Consider the following 20,940-nt stretch of genomic DNA (forward strand, 5'->3'; position numbering starts at 1 on the left):
GCCATACCAGGCAACCCAAAACCAACACAGAAACAGAAAACATAGAATGCCCACCCAACCTCACGTCCTGACCAACTAACACACATAACAAACTAACATAAATAGGTCAGGAACGTGACACCCCCTTTTTCATCCAAACATAACGATGGTCATTATGGCCAAACAGTTCTATTTTTGTTTCATCGGACCAGGGTGCATTTCTCCAAAAAGTATGATCTTTGTCCCCATGTGCAGTTGCAAACCGTAGTCTGGCTTTTTTATGGCGATTTTGGAGCAGTGTGTTCTTCCTTGCTGATCGGCCTTTCAGGTTATGTCGATATAGGACTCGTTTTACTGTGGATATAGATACTTTTGTACCTGTTTCCTCCAGCATCTTCACAAGGTCCTTTTCTGTTTCTGGGATTGATTTGCACTTTTTGCACCAAAGTACGTTCATCTCAAGTAGACAGAACGCGTCTCCTGAGCGGTATGACGGCTGTGTGGTCCCATGGTGTTTATACTTGGGTACTATTGTTTGTACAGATGAACGTGATACCTTAAGGTGTTTGGAAATTGCTCCCAAGGATGAACCAGACTTGTGGAGGTCTACAATTATTTTTCTGAGGTCTTGGCTGATTTCTTTTGATTTTCCCATGATGTCAAGCAAAGAGGCACTGAGTTTGTAGGTAGGCCTTGAAATACATCCACAGGTACACCTCCAATTGACTCAAATGATGTCAATTAGCCTATCAGAAGCTTCTAAAGCCATGACATAATTTTCTGGAATTTTCCAAGCTGTTTAAAGGCACAGTCAACTTAGTGTATGTAAACTCCTGACTCACTGGAATTGTGATACAGTGAATTATAAGTGAAATAATCTGTCTGTAAACAATTGTTGGAAAAATTATGTCATGCACAAAGTAGATGCCCTAACCGACTTACCAAAACTAGTTTGTTAACAAGATATTTGTGAAGTGGTTGAAAAACAAGTTTTAATGACTCCAACCTAAGTGTGTGCAAACTTACGACTTCAACTGTATCTGCACATATGTCATGTATTCTGACATTTTTGGGAACAGCTTTTGGCCCTGGGGCCAACTTTCAGATCTACTGGCTAAAAAGTAATCGCTTTAACTGTCTTGAATGAGCCTCATGTCTCAGGTGAAGTCACTGCTCAGGGAAAGTTCAGAGACTTTGCTTTTTAAAGGTCAAATAAGGGAAATATTTTTTACATCTTCGTATATAGAAACGTACAAGAATTTCCCTGTGTCATTTACACCCGCTGTATCTTGTGCACATGATTAATAAACATTTGATTTGATTTATAGTCGACTACAATGCATATTTTAAAGCGTTTAACATTTCCACGTCATTATATACATTAACACATTTATCTGATCCATTCATTCATCAAATCCTTCATTGAATTAAGAAAAACTGTTATTATGAGATTGTTGTGGTCACAGGTCCCAAAGTGCAGTCATCATCATCAACACAACCATCATCATATTGGACTGACTTATTTTAGTCTAAACCCGACGGATGCATTGAGAACAAGCATTTCCAACGTAGTAATTATTTCTCTAGAAACGATATTCAGTCTTTAGAGAAGACTGTTTACACCTCAGCTACAGTGGCGGTTTTAGCATGTTAATGTAATTAAAAAATGTAATTGTGGGATGCATGCCAGCAAAGCCACTACACAACACAACACTAAACAATACACAAATTGCACTATAACGGTGACAACCGGCGCCCACAAACTGTTAGGGCCTACATAAAGCTGTCCCAACAGCAGTCCAAACACCTTACCACTGCTACACCTGGCTATCAGTGGAGACTTGTCTGGCAGTGAAACAGTTAATTCAGCCTTATTTACTGCCTTTATAAAAAACATGGCTGCCTTGTTTTACCAAATGTGTTTTCTACTGACAAATGAGACGTACAAACTATGGCATAAGGGGACGAGAAGCGGATAAGAGGCAATCCGTAATTTTGATTAAGACATTAATGAGCTATTTGTTCCGCACTTTTTGTAATGTACAGCGACAGAATTCAGAACATGGGTCGTTCTTACAGTGTTCTCCCTGTAAACCAAGTCAGAACCGTAGGATAAATAAAGGGGGCATATAAGCAGGCAATGACAGCTGTTACAAGATTCGATGATTACATTTCTCTAAAACAGGTTATAGGCTACATGTGCACCACCAAGTCAGAACAGTAGGTGAAATTAAGAGGTAAAAATATACCTAATTATTAGGGTGAGGCACATGGGCTACTAAAAGCTTACTACACAACATGCATTTAGTATTACTTTCTTAGCAACAGTATACACATATCCCTGGCATATTACATCATTTATGCAGCAGCATACAAGACATTTTGGGATTCAACTTGTTGTGCTGTGCCCACTTGAACAGGAAGGTGGCGCGGCGGTCCTTCATGGGCACATTTTGTCATCAAAGTCTGGTATTCTCTGGATTTATGGTGCTTTCAGGACAACTGGGAACTCTGGAATAATTTAATCATGATGACATCAGTGATCTTCAGATCGTAACTCTAGAATGAGGTCCGAGTTCCCGATGTACAATTCCGAGTTGGACGAAAGTTCAAAAGGTATTTTCTCAGCTGTAGCTCTTTTTTCTTGAGATCCCAGTTGTCTCGAACTCACTAAAGTCAGATTTTGCAATTCTGAGTTAACATTTGTTTTCAGTTTGGCACAAATCATGCTTCATTGACAAAATGGCAAATGTTGAATGTTTATAATTTGAAACTAGGAAAATAGACCCTTAATCTTAGACTTGGGAGCACACAGCCATTCCATTGAATATCAGTCTAAAGATTGCTTTGCAATACTTGTAATTACCACACTGATTCCTTCCAAACCACTCATTGTTGAATTGCCAACTTATTGTGTAATGTTTATGTCCAATGGCCGATGAGCACGATACGTTTTATCTATAACTTCTCTTTATTATTTCTCTTCATATGACAAGAATTAAAAAGGATGTGCCAGTAGATTGTCGACTTCATTCATGATGACTGCAAGCTAAGATTTTGAAAGTAGGATGTTGACATGATCAGTCCAATCAAAGCTACTGTAGGTATAACATGATTTGACTTAATTGATCTGTGTCCAATGACCTTGCCCCACCACAGAAAGCACTGAGCTAGGCTGAAACACCTGCATTTTGGAGCTGCCTTACTCAAGAAAACAAAAAAGACACCATGTTTGTATGCTTTATTAACTCAATGATATATATATATAGTTTGCAAAACTGGCAAGCCCCATGTCATAAAAAAAAAGCAAAACATGTGGGGCTCAAAACAGGTGGGGCTCTGCCTAGTGTTTTCTCTTGTCCTACACCCTCCCTCCTCCTGGGAGCACCGTAGCAGAGTGGTCACCAGATCGAGTTCTCTCATCTCACCTGTGATGCAACATTTACTGGATGCCAACCGCCGTCAAACCACAACAAAGAAGAAGGGATGGGCTGGGCGGTGGGAAACGAAAGTAAAATGTAGCGCTCTTCTTTGGCTGGCATACTCGTCTGGAGTGTCTGAAAACGGACCCGTCCATAGTAAGAAATTGAGCTGAAGGAAAACTGAGTATGCTGTTATTTCATGGATAAATATATTATATCTGTAATAGGGTTGCCAACTGTCCCGTATTAGCCGGGATGTCCTTTATATGGGACAGTTGTGGCATGTCCCGTATATTCATGCCACCAAACATCCTAGTCAGATGCAAAATTGCGCAATTATGATCTCCTCTGCAAAAACTTTTAAATTAATGACAGATTTCTCGAGTTATCTTAGATTAATTATATTTTCAGTAAGTGTATAGTGGCTACATCGTCTCAAAATGGAGTTGATGGGGGAAGTGAGGAATGGGAGAAGGTCTCCAGACATCGTCTGGAGGAGGGGATATGGTCAAGTGGCCAGGTTCTCGGGCGGCCGGACATCACTAGTCGCAGGATTTCATCTGGAGAGAGGGAAGAAAGAGGTCAAGGTGTAGGGTCTGAGTAGGACCAGTGGACTCAGTGAAAGAGGAGCGGATATCATCAACCTTTTTTTACAAAGTGATTGACAAAGTCATCCGCAGAGAGAGAGGAGAGAGCGGGAGGAGGTGGAGGATTAAGGAGGGAGGAGAAAGTGGGAGAAGCGTTTCCCAGGGTTCGAGGCAGAAGCTTGACATTTATAGTGATAGAAAACAGCTTTAGCAGTGTATACAGAAGAGAAGGTAGAGAGGAAGGATGATAAGATAGGGAGATAGAGATAATAATAACGCTATTTTTTCTTGATCTCCTTATTGTTATTGTTATTATGATCATCATTATAATAATAGGTAATGTCATTATCATTAGAAGGCTTAGTATAGCAGCCTTGTATAACCACCATCGAGCTGTAGGCCTAAGAGAGCATCCTGTTTAGTCTTAATACCATAATTTACTAAGGCCTATATTTCAATACTTATATAGGCTACTGTATCAATCATTTATTCGTTCATGTCATCACACAGCATACGAGTCAGTCATGATTTGAAATGCAATTAATCCTTTTAAGTTTTATAATAAAATAAAGCTATAATAATAATTAGGTTAAAAATTTAAATAAACCGTTCAATTTCAGGAAATTGCATTCACGAATGAATGCGACTTTTTAGTCTTTGCTTCAATAAAGGCTTAACAAAAAAACGTAACAGCAGACTCTCTGGTAAGCTTACACTTTATTTAGTGGTGTTTACATTGTTCCAAATAGTCAGCACAATTCAACTGTAATCTATACAGCACCTGTTTGACACACATAACCTTTTCTGTAGCTTACAGGATGGAGATAAAATGTATGACAATGTAATGAGATGGACACTTTTTACATCATGCAGGTTTCTCTGATCAAATAGCCCAACCTAGATGGCACTCAATCAAATACAAAATGAGCTGTCATGTTAACAAACATTTCCTAAAAACACGACACGTCAAAATAAAATGGACAATATGGAATGGAGAATCACAACTGTTGTACTGGTGTTTCACCCCATTGTCATGATCAGTGGTTTCAAGTATCAGTCCATTTTTTTGACAAGCTGATCATAGCGAAAAAATGTAATACTTCTGCATTTCCCGCTGTGTAAACACATTGCAAGTAGTCTCCTGGTAAAGTTGGGGAGGTGATATTCAGAGTTAAAATAGCCAAATTGATTAGTTACAGGATTCAGGACTAATAAAGTCAATGCAACGGCCTGTTTTACCAACCGTGAACCTACCTAATTGGATGGGCATTCATAAAGTTCTATTGCGGGCTGACACGGTAGGCTACATTCTAGTAAGCACCAGCCGACGTCTTATTTTGGTCCTGTCAGGACGTCGTTTTTTGGTGTTTTACAAACGGTAGGTTTACCACATAGATGGCCATTCATCAAATTACATTTCAGGCAACACTGTAGGCTACACCTCAGTAAGCACAGATCAACGCCTTTTCTGGGTGCAGTTCCATACCGGCCTTGATTTCCACATCCACGGACATTGATTTTTGGTCCGGACCGGACCACATCTGAACCAATCATAGACATCTATGTTTGGTTCAGATTTTGTGCGGCCCAAACCGACCTTGATTTCAATGTCCACGGACATAGATGTTTGGTCCGGACCAAATCTCAACCAATCATAGACGTTTATGTTTGATTCAAGTCTTGATCAGCCTTGATTTGGTCCCAACATAGCCACTCAGCACGTGACTTCCACGGACGGCGAATTTTCGGCAATATCAGGTCTGTTGGTCATGGACTTTATTTTGCCCAAAATTGTCTTCCCAAAAACTGGACTATATTTATTCCGTCCGTTTTGGTCAGCCTGATCAGCTTGTACTCATTGAAATGCATGAGATACACGAATACAATATTGCATATAGTATTCTTTAAAAAAAAGTATATATATATATATATATATATATATATATATACATTTAATAAAATATATTGATTTAAAATAGATTTTTTTTCCCGAATACCTTGTTAAATGTTCTGATAGACAGATTGACTGATAATGACCTGTAATTTAAAATCATTAGTCTACAATTTCACAACAGAATTGATTAGAATGTTTAACCGTCATGCCTCACCACTGGGAGGCAGGACGAGCAAGTCATTCAGCCGCAATTTGTTCCTCAAGACGGTAACTCGACACAAGGATAATTGTAAGCGTCAAAATTAATGAAAACGTTTGTAATTTGATAAGGTTGTTATATTATTTATCAGTTTTAGTTAATGTCGCAAACTATTATTTTCTCTAGGCTAACGTTAGCAGCTCTGCCTGGATACTTGCATGCTAGCTAACTAACGTTTGCACTAACTCAGTTGTTTGCTAGATAGTACAGGGCGGGAAAGCAGAGCAAACGTGGTGGTTGCACTAACTATTAGCTAGCTTACTGTATTGGTCTTGCTATCTAAGAACGGTTAGATATGTTTTCTGGTAAAGGGTGTGGAGGGATTGTTTTTTGACAGGAACATTAAAAAAACAGCTAGCTAGAGTCTAACATCAATGTTACTCTCTGGGTACCTGCAAATGCTAGCTAGCTAATTAGGTGTGAAACTGGTTGGTTTGCTAACTAACTGTAGTATTGTAATAAATACCATTTAAAATAACACAAGCATATTGCTATTACGTTGTTATAACTAACTTCTTTCAAAACAGGGTTTCTCACAAACTCATAAGCATATACTGAGACCCACACACACCCAAGGACAGAGGGCTGGCACAGACCTTTCATAAACACTGATAAGGCAGGAAAGGCCTTGATCAAAATGGTGCTTGGGTCTGCATTTCACGGGATACTGAGACACACACACACCCAAGGACAGAGGGCTGACGTAAACCTTTCATAAACACTGATTAAGACAGGAACATCTACGCACACACAAAATCTCCTGTTTTAGCTGAACATTTCACAGAGACACACAGATATGTCAAAATAGGAACATCTACGCACACGCCTAATCTCCTGTTTTAGCTGAACATTTCTGAAGACAAAGAACTCCACTTAGAGCCAATGGGACAGTGATATTAGCCTGAAGTGGACCTCACCCAACTCATCAGGACCAACCAGAAGACCAGATCTACCAGACTCAACCTACTTTCTGTGCTGTATAAAATGTCTATGTACTCTGTTATCTGGGCTCTGTCTGCAGGTTCCTTACGAGCTGAATGAACGAGTCCATGCACGCTTGTATCAGATATCTTTACCTCTGAATAAAACTGCTTTTTATTATACGAATATCCACCCTGTCCAGAGTCTCTACTTCGTCTCAGTTCTCCAGTAAACTTGTGACATCAACAGTATGGGTTAACTAACTTTAGCTACTGTTGAGTTCACCTTGGGGTCATGATAGGGGCTGTACCAAATGTTTGATGAATTATAATAATTGATTATGCTTATGAGGTATTAATAGAAGGGGAAGGGTTATAAGACCTCTCCCCCCTTAAATGTATAGGGTCCTAGACTACAGATTAACAATATATATATATGCATGATAAGGTTTAATATTGTTCCACAGTTATTTTCTAGTCTCTGCCTCTTATAAATTAACGGTCTGAGAGATGTGTGAGTTATGGCAGTCAAAACAGGATGTCTGTGAGAAAGAACCCTGCAGAGGAGTGAAAGAAGAGACTAGTCAGACATTCCACTATAAATCAACTTGGGGAGTGGACATTTACTGCTGAGCATTTAGTGCTAATTCTGTGTCTATGTTCAGGCCACCCGCTGTCCAGATGAGATCCTGAAAATGACAGAAATATGCAGAGAAGAAGGAAAAGAGGAAGATGATGAAGAGGTAAAATACAACAGAAAAGCGTGTCTGTAGTCAGTCCAAAGGGTTGTGATATTGTCTACTGAAGTATCACCAGCTTTATTCATTTTAATGTGATGATATCCTCCTCCACTTCCTAGGAGGGCCTGAAGAAGAGCACACAGTTCACAAAATGACATGAGGGTCAACAAATAGACAGGTACACGTTCTCTGTGCAGATTCTCCTCCTCCTGGAACCCAATGATCCAACCTTGCCAAAACAGAAAGGATCATCCAATCCCTTGCCACGCTCTCACAGTTAGCCTTTTTCTAGTGAGGGGACAAAGGAAGAGGAGAGCGAGGACGGTGTCCGAGGACTTCTGTCTGACAGCTTACCTGATGCCATGGAGAATTTAAACTTTACAGAGATTAGAAGAGTCAACCAGGGCCTGTGTACTACTGACCCTCCCACGGTAAGACCTTTGCTGTAAAGAAAGCAAGAAAGACCTGTTTATATGTTTAAATTCAACTACTGTTCAAACTATAACACATTTTATTGTCTTTACATTGTAGACGGTTCCCAATCACTTTGAACCTGAAATCTATAGTCATGAAGGTAAGGGAGGATACCGGTAACTTTCCCCCCCTCATTAATAGTTTAATGACAATAGCAATGTTTTTAAATCAAATTCGGGAAATGTTATTCAAATGTAATTTGAATAATTGTTTGTTCTACAGGTTCCAGTGTCCCAGTGCAGGTCTGTTCCAGTGCAGTATAACAGGCCTGGTGTTCAGGATGGAGGGAGAGGTGCTCTATAGGACAGTCCACTGGGACAGGAGGCTTCTATCCCAGAGTGGCAAGAGGCCTGCAGGACCCCTGTTCAAGGTTACGCACCACTGCACTTTGTATACCAGGGTTGGCTGGCCTTCTCTAGTCACTCGTAGGCTCAGTCACTGGTATACTTTTATTTACAAAGCCATTTGGGGTTTTCTACCTTTTTATTGTTCAGAAATGTGGTGGGAACTCTCTTCGTTCGCTAGACTTTATCCTGCTAACTGTTCCAAATGTCCGAACTGAATTTGGTAAAAGGTCTTTTATGTACTCTGCGCCATCGTCTTGGAACAGCTTACAAAATAATTTTAAACTGGAAGAACTTGTCCCGATTGGTGTTTTTAAATCACTGATGAAGGATTTTGAGGCTGATTCCCTGACCTGTCAATGTTTTTAATTTGCTGTTTTTGATATTGTTATACTCTTGTGAATTCAATGGTTTTTACTAGATTACTTGTAGTTTTTCATGTTGTCTGTCTGTAATTTTTGTAATGACTTGGTGCTGCCTCTCTTGGCCAGGACACTCTTAAAAAAGAGATTTTAAATGTCAATGAGCCCTTCCTGGTTAAAGGTTAAATAAATAAATAAACATGCCTTAAGGGTTCTGTCTGACAACTACGTTTCCAGGGAGGTTATAGACTATGTATTCTTAACCACCATCAGTAGCATCACTACTCCACTACTGGGTTGTCATTGTCATCTGAACAGAAGACTAATGTTCTCTTTCTCTCCTAGAGGGTGGATGTGACTTCCTGTCTGTAGCCCATGTGACTGATGATGACAGTATGGAGTTTCTCCTTCCCCATGAGGCAACAGAAACTCACGTCATATTAAACATCACTGGATTCAGCAAATATGGCATCACCAAGGAACAGGAAGTTCCTGTCTCTCCTATCCGTGCTCTGGTGTTACTATTTTACCAACTCCCAGATGATAAAAATAGTTCCACCCTAAATGTGTTGTTGCTGCCCAGAAATGTTGACATTGATGAGGTTAGTAGATCAGAGTTGTCAAACTCCTCTTTGGTTGGAATTCTATCAAACTCATATTGTTGAACTCACCTTCTGCCACAGAACAATATTTTGGGGTGTAATGTAAATCTAAATGGTGAATCCAGACCTGAAGAGTCTCTCACTCACCGACCCAACATCTTAACCATTACATCAAGGTGATACGTCAAGGTCCGAGGGCAACATTTGGGCTTCCATGTTTCAGCACTGCTAAAAAATAATGATAGTGTGTTCCAAACCATTTCCAATCCTCTCAAGGTGTGTAAGACGAGGATGCTCTAGCTGTAACAAGTAGTTCTTTCAAAAGGAAGACTACTATGACTAACAGATGAGGCGGCCATTGTAACGAAACGGGTAGACGGCTATGGAGGTGGCGAGTGGTAACCTCCAAGTATACCACTCTCCATTAGATTGGCCTTCAATATCAACCTAACAGAATTTTAGATGTTTATCACCAATTTAAACCTGGTAGTGTTCAGCGATCTTTCAACAGCTGTTCTTTAGTACATCATTCTAACCGTTCCTCTGATGGAACGTAAATGAACTCGTCTACATTAAGACACCACAGTCACAAGTAACTGCTAAAATGCATCTTCCTCTCCGCTGAGCACATCAGACCAGACCACAACAAGAGAAGCGCCAAGCACACTGGGCACCACAGGAGAGAGATGAGATATAAGGAGCTTCCCCAAATTCTACAATAACTCAACCCTAGTCTTCATGTGGATTCGCGGTGGGTAATTACGCACTGTAGCCCGCTGGCATGGAAAACCTCCCAGCACGCTGGTGGATTCCCCCTAAGCCACGGATGTGCCCCCGAGACCACTGCTCCGTCCACGGACACCACACAAAAATAACAAACAAAATAACCATGCTCAACATATTCCAAAATGGAACACATCGCTAAACCTAACAGGGGAAAAGAAAGGCTATAGCTCCAGGTAGGAAATAGCACTACCCTACCCAAATCTCCCACTGAGGTACACAGCTGAATGAACTCACCACCTCAGACCGATGTCCCAACAGCGAGTAAAACAAGAGTGTCCAGCCTGGGCAGGGGCCTGAAAACTAACCAATATTACTCTCCAACACAGCACACAACCAACTATCCACCACAGTGGCAAGTTTACCAAACAAATGAAGGCAACCAACCCTGGGCACCAAACAACAAAACTCAAATCTGTAACAAAAGATAAACAAAGCCCCTACAGAGTTTATCAAACACAATACTCATACCAGTTAGCCTAACAACACTAGTATTAGACCTACTTCTCCATGCAACGCACATTTTGATGACATCACCAGACAACCAGAACTCTGTTTAAGGCACTATACAGAACACGTATTAGACTATGTAGTGAAAACCAACCAAAGCACATCCCAATTAGCATTAACCCATCATAATGCAACAAAATACTATACTTCAAAATGTCCAGGAACCAACCAGAAGAGCCCCCACTTGTCACGAACCGGCTCATAGCCCATAACAAAGAGGCATAGATCAAGGAATAACTACAATATATTTCTTAACTAAAGTAAACTATATAATTAACAATGGTGTGTGTGTAGTCAGTAGTGTAAGTGAGTGGTTGCGTGCATAGATGGTGATAATGAGGGGTGTTGAGAAGTGCCACAACCAAAATACAACAGTGTGTCTGCATGGAGAGAGTCTCCTCGATGAACGGGGGAAAGGTGCATTTATCCCTGGGACACACCAGAGCCCAGGTGTATCCCATTTCGCTGACGACCCTCGCGGCTCCGCCCACCGACATCCTATTAAAGAAAACAAGAGTTTAACAGTTCCCAGTTTCAGTGCTGGTGCAGCAGATAATAGTTCCTGTAACACAGGATAAATGATGAAACAGGAGAACGTGGCTTCTCTTTCAAAGGTTCTCTCAATTATCTTTATTCAACATTCTCGAGCAAATAGTCTGTCTTTCCATTGTATTTCTCTTTAAAGTCTATTTAATAATCTGTCTCATAAACACCTGACATATTACTTCATACAAACATGCATCAATTTACCCATCAAAAATATTAAATTCCAACTCAATTCACATCCTCAAATGATTTACATTTATACCCCAAACATATTGACTCTTAACTTTAATTCACCTGTTTAGGTTATTTATTATGTAGTTGACTGTTGCCCACTGTAGCCCCATAAGAGACTCTAAAACATGAAAGCCTTTAGAGACTGGTATAACTCATTATACGTTACTTTATACCCATGCTCAAAATACATTCACCTAATAGAAAGACAAGAAAATTGCAAATGACATTAATGCTAATTATTGGAAAATGACTGCACAAGCAACCATGGCGCTAACCGAAGCTAGGCTGGACAATAGAACGAGTCAAAATTCACCCAATGCTGAAAATAGCAAAAGAACGTTGGCTAAGCTGGAACACTTGCGCGAGCCATTAGCAAACGAATAGATTCGAACATTCGCAGAGCCTGTTTAGACTGGAGTGACGCTTAGAATTCCATTTCGCCTAAATGGCACCAAAAAAATGCATCCCTTTTTATTTTACCACTACAATCTGTTCTTAGGACGAAACTGAAAAATAACTTGTGTAGAAAGTAAACATCCTCACCGATAGTGGCAAGTGTGCTTATGTCTGCATAACAAGAAATTGGCAACTTCTACTTCTGGCGTAGCGTTTGATGACAATGAGATGCACTGCCCAGCCTTACATAATCCGAAAGAGGAGATTCTCATGATTAAAATGGGGTCCAATTTAAAATATAAATATACACATTGCGAGATATTTGGAAAAATACAGACATACCTACATTTCCCTATAGTAAACAATGGGACGACCTCAGAATTCCATGCACTAAAATAAGGCCTGTTTTTTGGACTCCACCGCAGATGTAATACACTAGTTTTTATTAGAAAAAAACATTGTTAAAAATGTAATGTGTCCAGCGTAAGGAAGCCAAGAACCAACTGACCTGAGCTGGAGCTAACCGGCGCCAGTGAAAAGCTAACCGGAGCTAGTCAAAAGCTAACCGGAAATAGCTCTAAGCTCCGGTTAGCTTTTAACTAGCTGCCAGCTCCTATTAGTTCTATTGAATGTCAACAACAAAAATTTGCTAGCTCTAAGCTAGCAGTTAAAATGTAAAAAAAAAAAAAAAAAAAAGCTAGCTCTAACAATTACAGTACAACAATTACCACATGAAATTGTCAAAACCTTGGGATATTGTCAGGAGTGTCTTTTTCAATAATAAAAAAAATAAATGTTTTTCTAGATCACCGCCATAGTTTCATTTTACACTCGACATGCGTTCTGTCTAGTACAAAGTTGTACAATTACTCTGCTGTTCAAAACCATTACATTCACTTCAACAAGCAAGTTATAAAACTATATTGTGGTATTCAGTGTATTTTTGCACTTTACTGACCTGTAACACAGGATACATGATGAAACAGGAGAACGTGACTTCTCTTTCAAAGGTTCTCTCAATTATGAGCAGGTGCAGGATCACATATAGTCCCAGTACGACGTGAACACGTCTCACTGCCCCCTACTGGCCAACAGTAGTTTAAATCATCGCAATGGCGAGACCTTGGATGACATTTCAGTAACAGGATTCTTCCCCAATACAAAGAAACAATACATTAACACAAATGTGACCATACATTTTGTGTGCGTAACAAGAGCAAAGAGAAATAATTCGGCAGACAGAGTGGGAGGGACGTCTCAGTGTCATGAGCTGAAATAAAAGATTCCAGCAATTTTCCATATGCAAAAAAATATTATTTCTCTCAACTTTTTTGCACAAATGTCTTTAAATCCCGGTTAGTGAGCATTTCTACTTTGCCATGATAATCCATCCACCTGACAGGTTTAAATATTTTTATTTATCCTTTATTTAACTAGGCAAGTCAGTTAAGAACAAGTTCTTATTTGCAATGACGGCCTACCAAAAGGCCTCCTGTGGTGATGGGGGCTGGGATTAAAAATAAATAAATATTTTAAATATAGCACAAAACACACATCACGACAATAGAGACAACACAACACTAAATAAAGAGAGACCTAAGACGACAACATAGCAAGGCAGCAACACATGACAGCACAGCATGGTAGCAACACATCATGTCAACAAAATGGTACTGTAGGAGCACAAAACATGGTACAAACATTATTGGGAACAAACAACAGCACAAAGGGCAAGAAGGTAGAGACAACAATACATCACGCAAAGCAGCCACAACTGTAAGTAAGAGTCTCCATGATTGAGTCTCTGAATGAAGAGATTGAGATTAAACTGTCCAGTTTGAGTGTTTGTTACAGATCGTTCCAGTCGCTAGCTGCAGCGAACTGAAAAGACTGGCGACCCAGGGATGTGTGTGCTTTTCGGGACCTTTAACAGAATGTGACTGGCAGAACGGGTGTTGTATGTGGAGGATGAGGGCTGCAGTAGATATCTCAGACAGGGGGGAGTGAGGCCTAAGAGGGTTTTATAAATAAGCATCAACCAGTGGGATGGGCATTCTTCTTACCAAACCACATGACCTTTGTTTTGGAGGTGTTCAGAACAAGGTTAAGGATAGAGAAAGCCTGTTGGACACTAAGACAGCTTTGTTGTAGAGCATTTAACACAAAATCCGGGGAGGGGCCAGTTAGAGGCCGGAGTATAGGACTGTATCATCTGCATATAAATGGATGAGAGAGCTACCTACTGCCTGAGCTATGTTGTTGTGTGGCATATCAAGTAGCTAATTAAACAGCTTGATCATTACACAGGTGCACCTTGTGGACAATACAAGGCCACTCTAAAATGTGCAGTTTTGTCACACAACACAATGACACAGATGTTTTAAGTCTTGAGGGAGTGTGCAATTGGCAGTATACTGTGTGTGTGTGTGTGTGTGTGTGTGTGTGTGTGTGTGTGTGTGTGTGTGTGTGTGTGTGTGTGTGTGTGTGTGTGTGTGTGTGTGTGTGTGTGTGTGTGTGTGTGTGTGTGTGTGTGTGTGTGTGTGTGTGTGTGTGTGTGTGTGTGTGTGTGTGCGCGTGCGTGCTACAGTTCCTAATGTAACTTCATGATGATGTGATATTGAGAGACTAGTAGAAAGATTCTAGTATTTCCTACCAATATATTAATGGTCATTGTTTTATATCAGTAGTCAGGTTTCCTATTCTCTTATCATCTTTGTTATTTGAGAGCCCCTTCATGTTGGATGTTCCAGCTCTGCTGCTGACCACTCTGGAGGATCTCACTGAAGAAATTTCAGTCTCACCTGACTATTGGCTGGATGTTAGGCTTCCTTCCCATCCCAGAGAGTTAGCTGGAGAACGTTGACAGACAGGACACAGTGGATCCGATGGTGGAGAGATACGGCCCTGAGGGAGCTGTGGAGATCACAGTGGATCAGATGGTGCAGAGATACGGCCCTGAGGAAGCTGTGGAGATCACAGTGGATCAGATGGTGAAGAGACATAACCCTGAGGAAGCTGTGGAGATCACAGTGGATCAGATGGTGAAGAGACATGACCCCGAGGAAGCTGTGGAGATCACAGTGGATCAGATGGTGAAGAGAAGATGGTGAAGAGACATGACCCCGAGGAAGCTGTGGAGATCACAGTGGATCAGATGGTGAAGAGACATGAAGCTGTGGAGATCACAGTGATTATCCTGAGGAAGCTGTGGAGATCACACTGATTATCCCGAGGGAGATGAATCTGCATGATCTCACTAAGTTACAGAGAGGTCACAGAGGTAAAACAACAAGACCAATTCATATTTTCTTTAAATGTTCAGTTCCTTGTTTATACATTGAGTGAATCATCATCTTTCCTTCACACTACGAGAACAACAACTTGCTGACAAATGAGAAAATATAATGTCTGCAAATGTTGCAACACTGTGGACAACTATAGAAACAATATAGATTAAATTAAAGCTTATAGTCGTTCTAGAACTTCCCAGGTAAGAGTGAAGAAGATGGTCCTTTTCAATACAAAGACCACTGTAAACTAGTTAAATTTAATATTTACTCTGATTATTATTATAGATTATTCTCTCCTCCTGGACCCCAATGATCCCATTGTTGGACAGGCCATCTTGCCATGGCACCTAAGACCACCCAGACCTTTGATAGGCTCTCTAACTTGTCCATCATCTAGCCAAGGTTCATCTGAAGTGAAGAGTGAGGAACGTGTCAGAGTGTCTGACAGCTCACCTGAGCCCATGGAGGAGTTAAACATCACAGAATGTAGAGTAGTGGACCAGAGCCTGTGTACTACTGATCCTCCCATGGTAAGACCCTCACTGATAAGACAGACAGAATGTAGAGTAGTGGACCAGAGCCTGTGTACTACTGACCCTCCCATGGTAAGACCTTCACTGATAAGACAGACAGAATGTAGAGTAGTGGACCAGAGCCTGTGTACTACTGATCCTCCCATGGTAAGACCCTCACTGATAAGACAGACAGAATGCAGAGTAGTGGACCAGAGCCTGTGTACTACTGATCCTCCCATGGTAAGACCCTCACTGATAAGACAGACAGAATGTAGAGTAGTGGACCAGAGCCTGTGTACTACTGACCCTCCCATGGTAAGACCTTCACTGATAAGACAGACAGAATGTAGAGTAGTGGACCAGAGCCTGTGTACTACTGATCCTCCCATGGTAAGACCCTCACTGATAAGACAGACAGAATGCAGAGTAGTGGACCAGAGCCTGTGTACTACTGATCCTCCCATGGTAAGACCCTCACTGATAAGACAGACAGAATGTAGAGTAGTGGACCAGAGCCTGTGTACTACTGATCCTCCCATGGTAAGACCTTCACTGATAAGACAGACAGAATGTAGAGTAGTGGACCAGAGCCTGTGTACTACTGATCCTCCCATGGTAAGACCTTCACTGATAAGACAGACGGAATGTAGAGTAGTAGACCAGAGCCTGTGTACTACTGATCCTCCCATGGTAAGACCTTCACTGATAAGACAGACAGAATGTAGAGTAGTAGACCAGAGCCTGTGTACTACTGATCCTCCCATGGTAAGACCTTCACTGATAAGACAGACAGAATGTAGAGTAGTGGACCAGAGCCTGTGTACTACTGACCCTCCCATGATAAGACCTTCACTGGAAAGAAAGAAAGAAAGAAAGAAAGAGAGAGGGGACCATTTTATATGTTTATATTCAACTACTCTTCAAACTTTTATATTGTTTTTGTGTTTTAGAGATCTTCTGAGAACTTTGAACCAGATGTCTATGATCATGAGGGAAAGGGAGTGTAACAGGGTTATATTGGTGATTCCCCTTGCCACTTTATTATTAAGCCAATGGGTTTTTGGTTTTAGTTTTGTCTTGCCTTCACCTACTCAACATGGCATCTTATTGGCTGGTTTGCGTAGCTTGCTTACGAGGGAGGATGTTTCAGTTAGAATCGTCCCAGTGAACAGGCACCAAACCAGCGGTAAGTTGTTGGTTGCAAAGCACTGTACGTCAAAAGTGGTTTTTATACTCCCAAGTGATGATTTAAATGTACAATTTATATCAATTTGTTTGTAAATGTTTTTCGAACATCACACATAAGATGCAGCGTTTTTGGTGAATATTTGTTGTGCATTTTGTTGTAGAGAATTCCCGCTAATACTAGCTAGCAACTTACTGTGTCTTGTGGCGGGGTTCGTTTATTTTGTGCAGTGCGTGATTGCAGAGTTGGATGGTGAGCCGTGCATTTCATAACCTGCAGTTTCTGTCAGAATAAAACTCCATGACTGGTGCTACAAGTTGGAGTTCGTGTCGATGATTGATTGTACACAACGCAAGAAGAGTACTGTTACAGGAGCATATCGGTAACTTGGTCTTCTCTTGTTTTCTCATTGATATTTAGTACAGACAATGCCACATTGTTTTAAAATCAAATTCAGGAAATCTAATTAAAATGTAATTCTTCACCATTGTGCTATAGGTTCCAGTGCCCCAGTGCAGGTCTGTTCTGTTCCAGTGCAGTATAACAGGCCTGGTGTTTAGGATGGAGGGAGAGGTGCTCTATAGGACAGTCCCCTGGGACAGAAAGCTTCTATCCCAGAGTAGCAAGAGACCTGCAGGACCCTGTTCAAGGTTACATGCCTTAAGGGGTCTGTCTGTCAACTACGCCTCCCACACTGTGAGATTCATTCTGGTAAGTAATACATTTCCAGGGAGGTTATAGACTATATTCTTAATCACCATCAGTAGCATCACTACTCCGCTACTGGGTTGTCATTGTCATCTGAACAGAAGACTAATGTTCTCTTTCTCTCCTAGAGGGTGGATGTGACTTCCTGTCTGTAGCCCATGTGACTGATGATGACAGTGTGGAGTTTCTCCTTCCCCATGAGGCAACAGAAACTCACGTCATATTAAACATCACTGGATTCAGCAAATATGGCATCACCAAGGAACAGGAAGTTCCTGTCTCTCCTATCCGTGCTCTGGTGTTACTATTTTACCAACTCCCAGATGATAATAATAGTTCCACCCTAAATGTGTTGTTGCTGCCCAGAAATGTTGACATTGATGAGGTTAGTAGATCAGAGTTGTCAAACTCCTCTTTGGTTGGAATTCTATCAAACTCATATTGTTGAACTAACCTTTTCCCACAGAACAATATTTTGGGGTGTAATGTAATTCTAAATGGTGAATCCAGACCTGGGGGTATCTCTCTCACCAACCCAACATCTTAACCATTACATCAAGGTGATACGTCAAGGTCCGAGGGCGACATTTGGGCTTCCATGTTTCAGGCACTGCTACTAAATAATGATAGTGTGTTCCAAACCATTTCCAGTGGTCTCTCAAGGTGTGTAAGACAAGGAGAACAAGGAATGGAGACCGAGAAATCTACAATGAAATAAATCCTAACTGTAGAATAACCTGGGACCAAGAATACACCCTCTCCACTGATCTAACAGATGAACATCACATAGATCCAAAGGTAGGCTAATAAATATTATGAGAGATGAGAGAGATAATATGTTAACACATGTCATTACTTTATGTGATGCTACCTTGATAAGATATAGAAATCACATACAATTCTGCTTGACTTGATACTTCTGCTTTTTCTTTCAGGAATCAGAGTTTGTGGATTATGATTCCTATACAAACTACATGCCAACATTTCAGTTGTATTTACAAACTGTTATTAAAAAAGTGCATCTTCTTCTGAAAGAACATGTCGGTCCTGAAAATGAACGTGTATGGGACCGCCTTGTTTCACTACCAGGTAACTGACATTCAGACAGAGGAGGAGTTACAATAGAACTAGTAGTAATATTAGTAGTAGTAGTAGTAATATTAGTAGTAGTAGTCATATCGTTGTTGTTGATTCAATTAGATTAATTATGATACATCATTATTTTTCTATATAGTACAACACCTTCTCTTTCTCATCCACAGTCTCCCCAACAGAAGTTCCCTCTTCAAGTAACGGTTCTCATCAAACCTTCTACTGGTCTTAGTCTCATCACCGATGGTTTCCTCATCATAAACAATAATACTATGAGGAAATCAAATGTGAAGAACTCTAATTATCCTAGAGGTTCTGTGTTGTTAAATGAATGATGGTGTACAGTGCCTTTCATTGGATCTTGCCTGCAGTGTAGCCTAGCTTATAAACTTTAAATACTATATACCCGCTATTTAATGATGTGGATGGTCTGCCAAATTACAGAATGTCTTGAGCCCTTGTAATCAAAGTCTCTTTTTTATCCCCAGTTACACCACCAGGTGGCGCTAAAGCAGGTAAATATAATTTCCTGTCTTCCCCAAGAGATTAAATTGTGTTCCTTAATATCAGATTTTTACAGCAAACACAATAATGTAGCTTTTTAGAATCCTAAAGATAGTTAGAAAACATGAGTTACTAATTAGTTACTTAATGTTTAGCGAGTGTTGCACCTTTTCCTTTTTAATTATGATTTAATAGTTTGGTCGCACCTCGACTCCTGTGGTTAAGCGCCTTCCACTTAATTACAATTAATAAAGGTAGGATCAGCAAGATGGCATCAGCACACATAACAGGTTACTTGTTGTTTACATACATCAACATACAAGCAGAATTCTGATCCATCAGGACTGTTTATTTTAGTTATATTTCATATTTTTATTTTCTGTGTCTAGGGACAACTAAGGTTCATATTCTGCTGCTGAACACTCTGGAAGAGCTGGGCCGAAGCGACCTGAAGACATTTCAGTTTCACCTGACTCATGATGTGGATGACCCCATCTCAAGGAGCAAGCTGGAGGATGCTGACAGGCTGGTCACAGTGGATAGGATGGTACAGAGCTACTGTGATAAGGGAGCTATGAAGATCACACTGGAGATCCTGAGGAAGATGGACCAGAACAAAATGGCTGATGAGTTAGAGGAGAAGTTCACAAACAATGTCTGAATTGTATACAGTTTGTCTACAACTGTATACAGTTTGTCTACAACTGTATATGCATTTGCACATCAAGTCTTCTCTTAAGTTGGGCTCGGGGATGGAACAACTGTTGAACGTCTGTGGTTGTGGGGGAAGGGTGGATAGTGTATATGACTGTGGGTGTGAGTATCCTACATATGTTGCTTTGAGGTAATGGTGTTAGGGACAATATAGGATGAATGACAATAATGATTTGCCAAAACAATTGCTTGCCACAAATGTGAGAATAGAAAGTTTCTGAAATTTTGTGAAACATTACAGCACAGTTGAAAAATATATGGCAAATAGAAATCAAAACTGGATGGTGTTTAGAGGTAGATGGGAGGGGTTGAGTGGTGTTGAAGGGACTGGATGGTCTTCAGAGATAGATGGGAGGCGTTGAGTGGGGCTGAGGGATGGGAGGGTTAGGGGAAAATAATAAAGGAAAATATATTTTTTTAAATATATAGATTTTTATATATATATTTACAAAAAAATGTATATGGGCGATAAGAAATGATGCAGACAATTACATTGATGGAAGTGACAATCAATCTGCAATATGAAAGCTGATCCACCTCTAAAGGTCTGAATGTGCAGCCTCAACATCCCATGATGAGTGAACAGTTCACTTAGGGGTTTTCTGCCAAAGAATGAAGAGCTTTTCAAATGCACATCGTGTAGCGTTTACAAAAAACATCACTGGGACTGTAATATACACTGCTCAAAAAAATAAAGGGAAGACTTAAACAACACAATGTAACTCCAAGTCAATCACACTTCTGTGAAATCAAACTGTCCACTTAGGAAGCAACACTGATTGACAATAAACTTCACATGCTGTTGTGCAAATGGAATAGACAAAAGGTGGAAATTATAGGCAATTAGCAAGACCCCCAATAAAGGAGTGATTCTGCAGG

At 40.5% G+C, this 20,940-nt stretch overlaps 1 long non-coding RNA gene across 1 annotated transcript; it reads right to left on the reverse strand.

Moving 5' to 3' along the window:
• Nucleotides 1–4,686: 4,686 nt before the first annotated feature.
• On the reverse strand, nt 4,687–13,101 carry LOC129839632 (uncharacterized). Its single transcript, XR_008757049.1, has 2 exons — nt 13,011–13,101; nt 4,687–11,374 (listed from the first exon to the last, which is right to left on the reverse strand). It is a non-coding gene; the product is annotated as an uncharacterized LOC129839632 (long non-coding RNA).
• Between the last annotated feature and the right edge of the window lie 7,839 nt (nt 13,102–20,940).

This window comes from Salvelinus fontinalis, chromosome 40 (genome assembly GCF_029448725.1).
Source record: "Salvelinus fontinalis isolate EN_2023a chromosome 40, ASM2944872v1, whole genome shotgun sequence".
Classification (NCBI taxonomy): domain Eukaryota; kingdom Metazoa; phylum Chordata; class Actinopteri; order Salmoniformes; family Salmonidae; genus Salvelinus; species Salvelinus fontinalis.